Here is a 12,973-nt window from a genome sequence, read left to right as displayed (position 1 = left end):
CCTCCTTAGCCATGAGATCACTTGCATCCCTATCATCAAATCTTTCTACCATTCTTTCTTATATCTTCACTTCATTAACATCTTACTAACTCTATACCCTTTTTATTTGTTGAAGAATCAAATGAAGATGGAGCTTGATCTTATCACTTCTTAAGCCAATAATCATCAACTTTTAAAAAGTCAAGTATTATCTTTTGGAGCCTGGATATCATTTTCTTTTGGGTAATTGAAGATCTATTTCTTTGAAGCTTGGAACCTTGAAGACTTTCTTTTAGAGCTTATTTCCTTAAGTTCTTATTTTCCTATTATTATTCTCTTACTTGGTTTAGCACCACCTTCGAAGGAAAATGGTACACATTTTCTTAACTCTCTCATTATGTGATATTTATTTATGGTTACTCGATAATATAAAAGCATGATCAATATGATTTTATTTTAGTCATTTAAACTTTACTTGGTAATATTAAAGTTATATCCAGTTTAGTGATATTTTCGTCAAAACAATAATACTTTTGGAACACTCGAAAAAAAGTCATATATATGGAAATTTTTGATTAATATGATAATATAGATATATATAAATTTTACTAGTTAAATAAACTTATTTGTTTAAAATGATTCTATATCATCTTGGTGTTTTGATAAATTTTTAGTCGGTTTATTGGTAAAATAGTCAAACAAATTTGTTAAAATGCTTAGCGTTGTTTTTCTAGAAAACTCATTTCATTTAGATTTTGGACTTTTAATAACTTGTCGGATTATGTTTTTTTATAGTTATGATAGATCCGTTTTACTATTTTACTGATGATTTGATAAAATACGTTATTAATATTACTCTTGACTTTTATGATTATTTATGACATAATAATGACTTATTTTAGCCTCATGAATCTTATTATAGCTACGAAAATTTGTTTTTTAGTTAATATTAATTTATTAAATACTAGTAATTTGTTTCTATTAAAAGGGTAGAATTGTCAAAATTTTGACTAGTGCCAGTTTGACTTATGAGAATGTAAACTATTTCGGTTTAGAGTCTTGTTCGATATTGCATGATATTGATTGTATGACTCTGATAGTAAGGTAACGTCGAACCATGGACCGGCATGTAAAATCCCAGCGTCCGTGTTAGCCGGCACGTAAAATGCGGTGTCAGACAGGGAGTCCGAGAAAAACCCATCCTGTGAAGTCTCGAGCATAACAGTATTGAGAAGAGTGACGACTCCCACCACAGTTAGGGTTTAGGAATACGGTCCTCACCTAACCAGACCCTTACATATATCAGTTGTCATTATTGTTGTGATCTTGTGATGTGCTATGATGGTAAAGTTATGAGGCTTAATTGAATTTGATTAAATAAGCATTAAGATTACCAAGTATTTAGTAGCAGTAATGAACTTCTGCAAGTATTGAGAATGTAACTTAATCGCTTAGTAAAGGTCAATAATGAGTAATAACCTTCTATATTGTGCTTGATGATTATTTTGTAAGCATGATTTAACTATCGCATCATAAGCTTGTTGAGAAAATTGTACTCGGCTTTATCGCTGACCGATTTAATCGGCTGTCATCCGTATTATGGATGACAGTATTTTGCAGGAAAATTTAGCTAAGGTTTCGATCCAGGCCGCAACTTTAATTATTTTATCGAGGACTTAGCTTCAATGATTTTACTTGATGACTATATTGTACTTATGTTTTTTTTATCGTATTTAAGTAAACCTTATTTTATATTTTCTCAGTTGTAAGATATATATATATATATATATATATATATATATATATATATATATATATATATATATATATATATATATATATATATATATATTTTACTTATGTTTTGAACGATTTTACTTTAAATGGTTTTTAGCAGTTCGGCGTTTTACACTTCCGCATTATTTATCTTAAGTATAATTATTAAGTTAATTATGTATCGAGAGTGCCGCTCCTGCTACAGTATTCGTCTGATGAAATGTGTATATTATAAACTGTTTTATTGCCCTCATAGATTACTTGACATGAGCATGAGATATTAACATATGTATAACTTGCTATTTGATGTTGTTTCATTGCCACACCAATTACTTGGTACGAGGCTAAAACTAAATAATATTACTGATTTGGCAATGGATAATTTTTTTTAACTCAATGCCTTTTCAAGTACTAAGATGAGGCTGAAATAGTTACTTTTGTGCAATTTCAAATGATGCTAAACCTTAATTCTAAGAGATATATAAACGTACATAAGTGAAACTTGGAATGATGAATGATATTTAACTTGATTAATTTTTTGTGTGTAAAATGACCTCAATGACTAAATGAAGAGCTGTGCATAAGTTCATTGTGATTGATACTTATAAGTTGGTTCATGTTTACAAAATGTTGTCTTAGATGTATCTTTCCTTTAAAAAATATTGATCCATGTCTACAAAATGTTGTAATGATTTACAAAATGTCTACTTAAATAAAGTTAGACAATTCTTGTGATCCAAAAATAAGAGGGTGTTAATCCATCTCTACAAAAAATACACATTTCATATTGATAATTACTTTTAATCTTCTTGTTGTGGAAGAACATTCAGAATAATTATACCATGAGATAAAAATTGATGTGTTGCACCTATAAATTCAGGAGGAACTTCTAGTTGTCTTGGCAATATACCCAACCTGTTCAATCATTGTTTTCCAACGTGTAGATTCTAGTAATTATTACTACCTCTAACTTTTAACTCCTCTAGCAAGCATAATTGATATTTTATCCATGCGTGATTCAAAATTTTTGGTTCAAAAGTGTCATATGCATCATTGATCGCCTTGATCAAATCTTAGAGGTCTTTTGGGAATGACTTGAATTGATTTGATTGTAGTGCACTAAAAAAACCCAAATCTAAGATGTTCATATCTGGATGAGATGCCGGTTGATGAACCAGTCTCATATAAAATCCATCTTTATTAGTTGCTTCGTTGAATGATTGGTCATTTGTTAAAATATGTGGCTTGGCATTGTCTTGCTGAATCCAAATATCTTTGACAACATTGGCTAGCCATTTGGATTTGATTGCTAGTTGAACTCCATTGATCAGTTTATCCCAAATGACATCCCATGTAACTTTTGTTATTGCTCTTAGTTGTGGTGTCCCAGCTGGTCTTTTTTCTGACCTTCTAATTGCATAATATGTCACCGTGAGTGGAAAAATTCATATTTTCTCATCCAACAACACTTCTCCCTTAGCATTAATTTGAGGTCTTGCAACAGTTGCTATAAACATTACTTTACCAATAAAATTTTTATTTTGCACACTTATATGGTTCTTTCTCTTCCAAAGAGAATAAATAGTACCTTTGTGTTTCCCTAGTCATGTAGAACCATTTTTCATCGATGTGAACAACATTGTACATCAAAGTAACCTTTGGTGAGGTGTTTATAGTAGGTGGTATTATTTGGGATAAAATAAAATTAAGTCTCCTTAGTGGTCATGAGGAAGTTTTGGTTTAACTGAATTTGTATGTGCTCTAATATTACCTAATTTTATCATTCTATAAACTAGTGAATGTCCAATGCCTAATGCACTTGCCATTGCTCTAATTGTGGTCATCTTTTCAATGAGAACAACATTAAGCAGATTCATGTCCAACACTCTTGGTTTCCTACCAACTCTCTCCATTTTTTCTATTATTAACATCAACAACAATACCATTTTGCATTGCTGTTTTAGATGATTCCCAAAGTCTTTGCTGCAGTCCACCTAGATGTATTATGTTGCAATGCAATTGTTTTGATGGAACCCCATGGCAAATGTTTATCTGGTTCTTTACACAAACAAGTTAATTGTTGTACGATTAACTTTTTGGTTTGTATTGTCAATTCTTTCTTGTGACCAATTGATTATTGTATTGGAGTTTGTTGTTGGTTGTGTTAATGTTTCCTCATGTGAATTTGGTTGACTTTGGCTAATAGAATCATCTGAAGTCAAACTGACATCTATTGTTGGAATATGAAGAGATAATCAAATGCAACAAGAGGGGGGGGGGGGTGAATTGTTGTGTATTGAGTTGTACTACGTTTTTGCTCTAACTTGCGGAATTTTAACAAACAAAATAAATCTTAAACTTAAGAAGCAAGAAATAAAAGGAGACAAAGATTTTACGTGGAAACCTTCTTGGCCTAATAAGAATGAAAAACCACGACCTCCGGGATTTCAAAATTCTCACTATGTTTAGGCAATCAATTACAATTACACAAAACAATGTTTGCTTCACTTGAAGCTTCTCTACTCTAGGCCTAATTCTCTTTCTCTACTTTCTCCTTCTCTTTCTCTTCTCACGTTTCTCTTCTCTATTCCCTTAGACTTCCCACAAGTCTAATTACAACAAAACACTCATTAACCCTTACAAGGCCAATTCTCAAGAGGATAAAAATTAAAATAATTACTTAAGAAAAATATAATAAATTAATTGGCATTGGAAAACTGAAAAATATTTTTCTTAAGATGATCTCCCTTTAATGGACACTCATGGATCCTCTTGGATGGATACACGGTTGGAGCAAAGTTCCTCTTATTTATACAGGGAACAGACAACAGTTACCTCAGGCACACCTCCCACTATCATCCACGTTCTCAAAACAAACGGATAGTGGAATTACCACAAAAATAAATGACCGGCTGTCATTTGCTCAAAGAGAAAATCAGTTTCCTTATGCTTAAAATAGCATAGGAGTTAAAAACGTAAGATTCTAAAAAATAGGAGATCTAAATCTAATTAAGAAAAAGTCTTGGGCTATTTTTAGAAAACCTAAAAATAGATTAGCCAATTAACTTACTAATTAATTTAAGCAATTAAATTAATTCAAAACCATTACATGAACTTAAAAACAGAAAATAATTAATTCGCAATTTTCCAGTCGATGTTATTCTCCAGACCTGCTACGTAGGAACAGCGTACTGTCTCCAGCTTCAACTTCAGTCAGAATGTTCATTTTAGGAACAGTAGACTGTACGTCTACTTTGAACATTATAACACTTATCTAACATCTTGGACATATTAAGACATGTACATCTTCCACGAACCAAGTCATAGGCTTCATCAACGATTCAAACTAAATCGGATATATACCTACAAAACAATCTCTAAAAATATGTTTGTTTATTTAAAAGTGAAGTCATCATCAAAACCTTAAGAGGCCAACAAATTCCCCCTTTTTGATGAGGACAAACTTTATAAACAAACTTAAGTAAAATAGAGCAAAACAAAATTCTTAGAGCATACTAGAGATTAAAGCAACTCTAAATAACTTAGCAAATTAACTCGTTAAAATATAATTTACCAAGCATTCACAATAAAACAATTTACTCCGTAATATCAAATATGTTTAAAAATTTTCAAAATTAATTAATCTAAAACTTAAATGAAATAAACTAAAATTAATTAAACTGACATAATTAAACTAACATAATAAAACTAACACAAATTATTAAGTATTTTCAACCAAAAACAACTTGAAAACAAATTTACAAAAACAAGTAAATATCCATCAACTTGAAAACACAGATAATCATTTAAGCTAGCATAAACTCAGCACATTATCATCAATAAGAAACAATATAAATCAACCAAGATATGTTACTGTGTATTCACTGCTCTTCTTAAGTTTGTGCATAATCTTCCCCCTTTTGTCATCAATCAAAAAGAATTAGGGGTTATCAAACCTCAGCACAAACCATATAGATTTGTTAGTGATGAAAGCAAGAAACAATAATAAAAGTAAGTGCCATGAATAAAAATCAAACCTGCATATAGTGAGTTGTCACAGACCATTAATAAAAGCAAAGAAAGAAAAGTAGCAATTGTTCAACATTACAACAACAATGTACCCCAGATGGTACAAAGTAAAAGGTGAGATTGTTTGTGAAATGTAACATCCATTCAAATCTTAAAAAAAATAGGGAGAGGGTTCAAGGGGCAGTCTCTTCTTCATCCACATATTTGGTCTGCACTTCTACTGTATCCAACTTTGCACCAAGACGATTCTCCATCATGGTCAGTTGATCAACAATTGAAGCGAGTGAGACACGAACTTCATCTTGAAAAGCACTGAATTGAGACTGTAGATCATTAAGCTTGGAGAGAACATAATGTGAAGATGCTGTAGGAATAGGATCAGCACAACCAATACCAGGAGATGATGGAAATGGTGGTGGTGTAAAGTGAGTAGGTGATGGAGGTGGTGATGAAGTTTGATTTGGTGGTGGAGTGGTTGGCTTGGGTGAGAGAGGTTCGTTTGAAGTAGGCTCAGGAATGGTTTCAGAAGTGATATCATCAACCGTTACAGCCTTTTGTTTTGAAGCAAGCCTCCTACTCTTCCTTTGAATAGCTTTACCCTTCCTCCTTAAGGCAATCACAACCTCTTCATCACTGGAATCATGACAGAGATCATGAGGCACTTCTTCTCCTAAAGCTTCTTCCTCTCCTTGTTCCCCCTCTGTTCTTGTCCCCTCCTCCTGTTCCCCTTCTTCAGTGGGAACAGGCCCTTGTTCTTCCTCCTCTACTTCTTCATCTTTTTCTTTTTCTTTTTCTTTTTCTTCTTCTTTTTCTTCTCCTTTTTCTTTCTTTATTTTTACTTCTTTTTCAATTTCTTCTTCTTCTTCCTCCATTTCCTCCTCATCAGAACCTACATCAATTACTTCTTCTGATTCATTTATTAACACCCCTTCATCATTTAATTTGAGATGCAGATTTTTCAGACACCGTGCACCAATTTTCATATTGGGACCCATTGGGAACTCCAGCCCATCCAATGGTACCCCAAGCTTACGAAAAATCCATGTCAACAGCCCACCATAGCCCACAACATTCTTCTTCTCAATGCAGTTAGATAAATGTGATATCATCAAAGATGGAAAATTTATTTTTATTTGATTGTCCATGCAATAAATCAAAGTTGCATCACGTAGACTCAACTCACTCCTCTTAGAGTTTCGGGGCAAGATGAATCTTCGTGCTACATTATAGAGTAATTTATGCAATGGAGACAAGACATTGTGATTGATTTTACCCCTTTTTTGTTCAACCCCTAAAAACTTAAAAATCGTTTTTTCATTTATTCTAGAAAAAAACTATCTTAGTACCAACACAGTATGTATCAAAACCAACATTCGGAATATTGAACCATTCTGCCAACAAAGCGCTGTTAAACTCTAATTTCATGTTCCTAACCATACTAAAACACATTCCACATTCATTGGAGAAGTTTGAAATAAACTCTCGCATAATGTTTGGGAAAATGGGATTACAACTATACTCAGTCATCAAAACCTCCCATTCTTGAAATTTTAAAATAGTATGAAATTGAGGAAAGTGTGTAGAGTCATACCAGTACTTATCTACCCCAAATCCGACAGACATTTCCTTTGCAATCTCTTCAACACTGTTAGGATCAACTTGCTTCAAACGCTTGACCGCTTTGGAGGATGATTCACTTTTTGGTGAGAATATTTTGCGTTTTGTTCCAACATTTTCAGTGGTTTCTTGGGATGGTGATGGTGCAGCGTTCAGTAATGGGGGTGGATGAACAATTTTTAAGGGTTTTGGCTGGATGTTTTGGTGAGATGTAGAGGCTTTATTTCCTGATTTAGAATTTTTCTTGCTTGATTTTGGTGTTTTCATGTTTGAATTTTGAAAGGTTGAAAGAAGAAGGGGAATGGTTTCTTGAGACGGTTTTTGAAGAAGGCGTGTGAAGTGTGAAGTACGGGAAAGGTTTAATAAAGTGACGAAGTGACGGTTACCTCAAGTCCAATCCCTTTAATGTTCTAATCATAGCGTTTGATATGGAAGGATTTTGAAGAGATGGGATTGAAAACCGTTTCCCATTATTTTTAATTTAAGTTGGCCGTACATTCTTTTAAAAAAATGTGAAATATGAATAAATTATGAAATATGAATATTAAAATAAAATATGAAAACAAAATAGAAAAATGATGAATTATGATATAAAAAATTATAAAGAAAATAACGAATATATTGTTGTGGTCTGATCAAACTAACAACATGCAAACAAGAAAATTTTCATAGTACAAACTTCATTACGTGTTTACCTGATCCATGCAATAATTGATTTTCAATCAAGGTTTTGAGGTTGATTCCTGACCCTCTTTTTTCATGATGCTTCTTTGGAAATTTTATGCAACCAACTTTAGTGGAGCTTGATCATACCAAGTTCCAATCTCATCTTTTCATATTGTTCTCTTGGAAGTGGTTTGGTCAGAATGTCTGCAACTTGTTCATTAGTATTAACATGCTTTAATATAATATTTTTGTTTTCTACATTATCCTTAAGAAAATGATGTCTAATATGTATGTGTTTAGCTCGTGAGTGATGCACTGGATCTTTAGATATACATATGGCACTGGTATTATCACAATAAATAGGAACACATTCAAATTTAATACCAAAGTCTCTTAGTTGCTGTTTTATCCAAAGCATTTGGGAACAGCAAGCTGCTGCTGCCACGTATTCAGCTTCGGCTGTGGATAATGCAACCGTGTTTTGTTTCTTGGAACTCCATGAAACTAAACAAGAGCCAAGAAATTGTACCATACCTGACGTGCTTTTTCTATTAACTAGATCACCTGCATAATCTGCATCACTAAAACCTTTTAAATCATAAACATCACTTTTAAGATAAAATAGGGACAAGTCGTCTGTTCCCTTCAAATATCTTAAGATTCGTTTGACTGCCGTGAGATGTGATTCTTTAGGATTTGATTGAAATCTAGCACATAAACCAACACTAAATGAAATATCGGGTCTACTTGCAGTTAGATATAATAAGGAACCTATCATGCCTCAATAGATTGTTTGATCTACGTTAGTTCCTTTTAGGTCTTCATCTAATCTAACATTTGTAGCCATTGGTGTATGGTTGGTTTTAGCGTTGTTTAGCCCATACTTCTTAAGAAGTTCTTTTATGTATTTTTGTTGATGAATAAAAATACTATTTTTAGTTTGTTTAATTTGTAAACCAAGGAAGAAATTTAGTTCTCCCATCATGCTCATTTTAAATTCTGTGCCATTAGGTTAGCAAATTCCTTACATAATAAATCATTAGTAGCACCAAAAATAATATCATCAACATAAATTTGAACAACCAAAATATGAGAGCCTTTATTCTTAAAGAACAAGGTTTTGTCGATTTTTCCTCTAACAAAGTTATTTTGTATCAAAAACTTTGACAGTCTTTCATACCATTGCCTAGGAGCTTGCTTTAAGCCATATAGAGCTTTATCAAGCTTATAGACATGATCAGGACAAGAGGTATTCTCAAAACCTAGAGGTTGTTCAACAAACACTTCTTCATCAAGAAATCCATTTAAGAAAGCACATTTCACATCCATTTGGTATAACTTAAAGTTCATAAAAGTAGCAAAAGAAATTAAAATTCTAATAGCCTCTAACCTTGCTACCGGAGCAAATGTCTCGGTATAATCAATACCTTCTTGTTGATTGTACCCTTTGACCACGAGTCTTGCTTTGTTTCTTACAATTATTCCATGCTCATCTAGCTTATTCCAAAATACCCATTTCAGACCAATTACCTTCTTGTGTTTTGGTTTGGGTTCCAAGTGCCATACCTTATTTCTTTCAAATTCATTTAATTCATCTTGCATGGCTATTATCCATTCGGAATCCTTTAGAGCTTCTTCGTGATTTTTGGGTTCTAGTGATGATAGGAACGCAAAGTGAGCACAAAAGTTTCTCAGTTGGGATCTGGTTTGTGTTCCCTTATTCATATCACTTATAATCAGATCAAGAGGATGATAACTTTGGTATTTCCAAGGTTTAGGCACAAATTCTCTGGAGGGAACAGTAGCATGTTCTGATTCAGCATCTTGATTTGCATTTTGTTCAGCTACTGGATCATCTTGGTCATCTGTGGGAACAGCTGGATTGGGAACAGTCTGCTGGTCCTGTTGTGCTGGCAGTTCCTGGATTTGGTCAGTTTCCCCTGCCTCTTCTTATATTGGCTGTTCACCTACTGTTCCTGGATCTTGCATTTTAACTCCTTCATCATCATCTTCTAAATTTGAAAGACCTATTTTAATATTTTTTATTTTCTGTTCACTTGTTGAAAAGTTAGTTTCATCAAAAATTATGTGAATAGATTCCTCTACGCACATTGTTCTCTTATTATAAACTCTGTAAGCTTTGCTATGTGATGAATAACCGAGGAATACTGCTTCATCACTTCTTTCATCAAACTTACCTATATTTCGTTTACCATTCACATGAACAAAACATTTGCATCCAAACACACGAAAATAGGAAATATTTGGTTTAACACCTTTGAGTAATTCATAGGGTGTCTTAGAAGTGATTGGTCTTATTAACACACGATTCAAAATATAGCATGCAGTATTGACGGCCTCGCCCCAAAAATTCCTAGGTAGACCACTAGCAATCAACATGGTCCTAGCCATTTCTTCTAAGGTTTTATTCTTCCTTTCCACCACTCCATTTTGTTGTGGTGTTCTAGGAGCGGAAAAATTATGATTTATACCATGTTCATTACAATAATTCATGAAGTTTGAGTTTTCAAATTCTTTGCCATGATCCGATCTAATGTGAACAATTGAATTATTGGTAGATTTTTGTATTTTATTAGCAAAAGATACAAACTCATCGAAAGCTTCATCTTTGCTTACTAAAAATAAGGTCCAAGTAAATCTACTAAAATCATCAACTATGACAAACACATATCTTTTGCCACTACGACTTTGTGTTCTCATAGGTCCACATAGATCCATATAAATTAATTCTAATGGTCTAGAAGTAGTCACCAGAAACTTTGATTTAAAGGATGACCGCACTTGTTTTCCTTTAGCACAAGGATCACAAATTTCATTTTTGAGGAATTTTATTGCTGGTAATCCTCTTACTAGGTCTTTTGATCTTAAGGTGTTAATCAATGAATAGCTAGCATGACCTAGACGCTTGTGCCAAAGAAGTGGGTCTTCTTCTATAACGCTTAAACACGTTAGACTGTTTCTGGGAACAGTGTCCAGGTCCACCACATAGGTGTTTCCTTTTCTGATTCCCTCTAGTACAGGGTCTCCTGTGTTGTTCCTAGAAATTATACATCGTTCAGAAGTAAACTTAACAGAGTTACCTTTGTCACAAAATTGAGAAATACTTAAAAGATTGTGTTTTAGATTCTCGACTAAAAATACATTGTCAATGGCATGGGAGCTTGATCTTCCAACTTTTCCTTTGGCGATTATTTCACCCTTCATATTATCACCGAAGGTTACAGTTCCCCCATCATACGCTTCAAGTGAGAGAAATCTTGATTTATCACCCGTCATGTGCTTGGAACACCCACTGTCGAGATACCATGAGTTGTTCCCCCTCACTTGAGCCTGTAAAGCAAACTAATGGTTAGTTTTAGGAACCCAGTCAGCCTTAGGTTCCCTGTCGATTAAATTTGAATCATGTTTCTCAATCCATATGTATTCGACATAAGTTTCATTTGCTTTAGTGTGCTGTTCCCTTTTTACACATTGATATTTTAGGTGTCCATTTTTACCACAAAAGGAATAGATTTTACTACTAGGGAGATCTACATATACCTTTTTCCTTTTTTCATTCTTAACATAACCTAGACCTTCTTTATTCTTGGTTTTAGCATTTAGAATCCATTTGGGAATTTCATTGATTTTCCCTTTTCCTTTTAAGTTAATTTGATCTTTTAGAAACTTATTTTCTTTTTCATATGATTCTAATTTTAATTTTATTTCTTGAAATTCCGTGCTAAACACATGAGTGGTTTTATCATTTTTAACCAATTTTAATCCTAGCAATTTGTTTTGATTTAATTTAATGTTAAGAATAATGAAATTCTGCTTTAATTTCTCCAATTGTTCTTTTAAAATGATATTCTTATCTAACAAATCAAAAAATCTACTTTGCACATCGATCCTAAAGGAATTTAGGTATGAGATATGATCTTTACTTAAGTTAAGGTCTTTCTCAATTTGGAGACACTTAGTTGTTTTTTCATTGAACTTTTCTTGTGTCTCTAACAGCAATTTGATTAATTTATCCTTACTTAAATTAGACAGTTGTTTAGGAGATGGACTAGAAGACATTACCTCTTTTTCCTTAGACTCTTCATGAGATGCCATGAGACACAGATTTGCGGTTTCTTCCTCTATTGGCGCTTCAGTTTCAGCTTCGCTTTCACTATCACCCCAAGCTGCGATCATAGCTTTTCGAAAATCAGTTCTGAAGTTTCCTTGTTTAGGCATCCTTCCAGCTTCTCTTGTCTTTCCCTTGCCCTTCTCATTCTTCCATAGAGGGCAATCTTTGATGAAGTGGTCAGTACTTTTACATTTGTGGCATTCAAAATTTTTCTTCATGTTAGCAGTTCCTTTTTCTTTATTATTCCTTGATTTCCATATCTGCTGTTCCTGAAGAATTTTTTGAATTTACGTGCCAACATAGCAGCTTCCTCTTCACCAGCGTCTGACTCTTCACTATCATCTGCTGCCAGAGCCAGTCCTTTGTTTCGGGAACTGTCAGCTGTTCGCAAATGCAATTCATGAGTCATGAGGGAACCAGCCAACTCTTCCAAATTAAATTTGGTGAAATCTTTCGATTCCTGAATGGCTGTGACCTTAGCTCTCCAGCGTTCGTCTTGAGAAAGACTCCTAAGTATTTTCCTAACTTGTTCATCAACGGGAATGATCTTACCAAGAAAGACCAATTCATTCGTGATATTTGTGAACCTGGTGAACATCTCTTGAATGTTCTTCTTAGGTTCCATAACGAACCTTTCATATTTGGACATTAGGAGGTCAATCTTGGATCGCTTTACTTCACTAGTACCTTCATGGGTAACTTCCAGCAGGTCCCAAATCTGCTTGGCAGTTTTGCAACCCATTATACGATTGTGTTCATTGGGTCCAAGACCAC

This window comes from Amaranthus tricolor, chromosome 2 (assembly GCF_026212465.1).
Source record: "Amaranthus tricolor cultivar Red isolate AtriRed21 chromosome 2, ASM2621246v1, whole genome shotgun sequence".
Lineage (NCBI taxonomy): Eukaryota > Viridiplantae > Streptophyta > Magnoliopsida > Caryophyllales > Amaranthaceae > Amaranthus > Amaranthus tricolor.
This window is presented reverse-complemented; position numbering follows the sequence as displayed.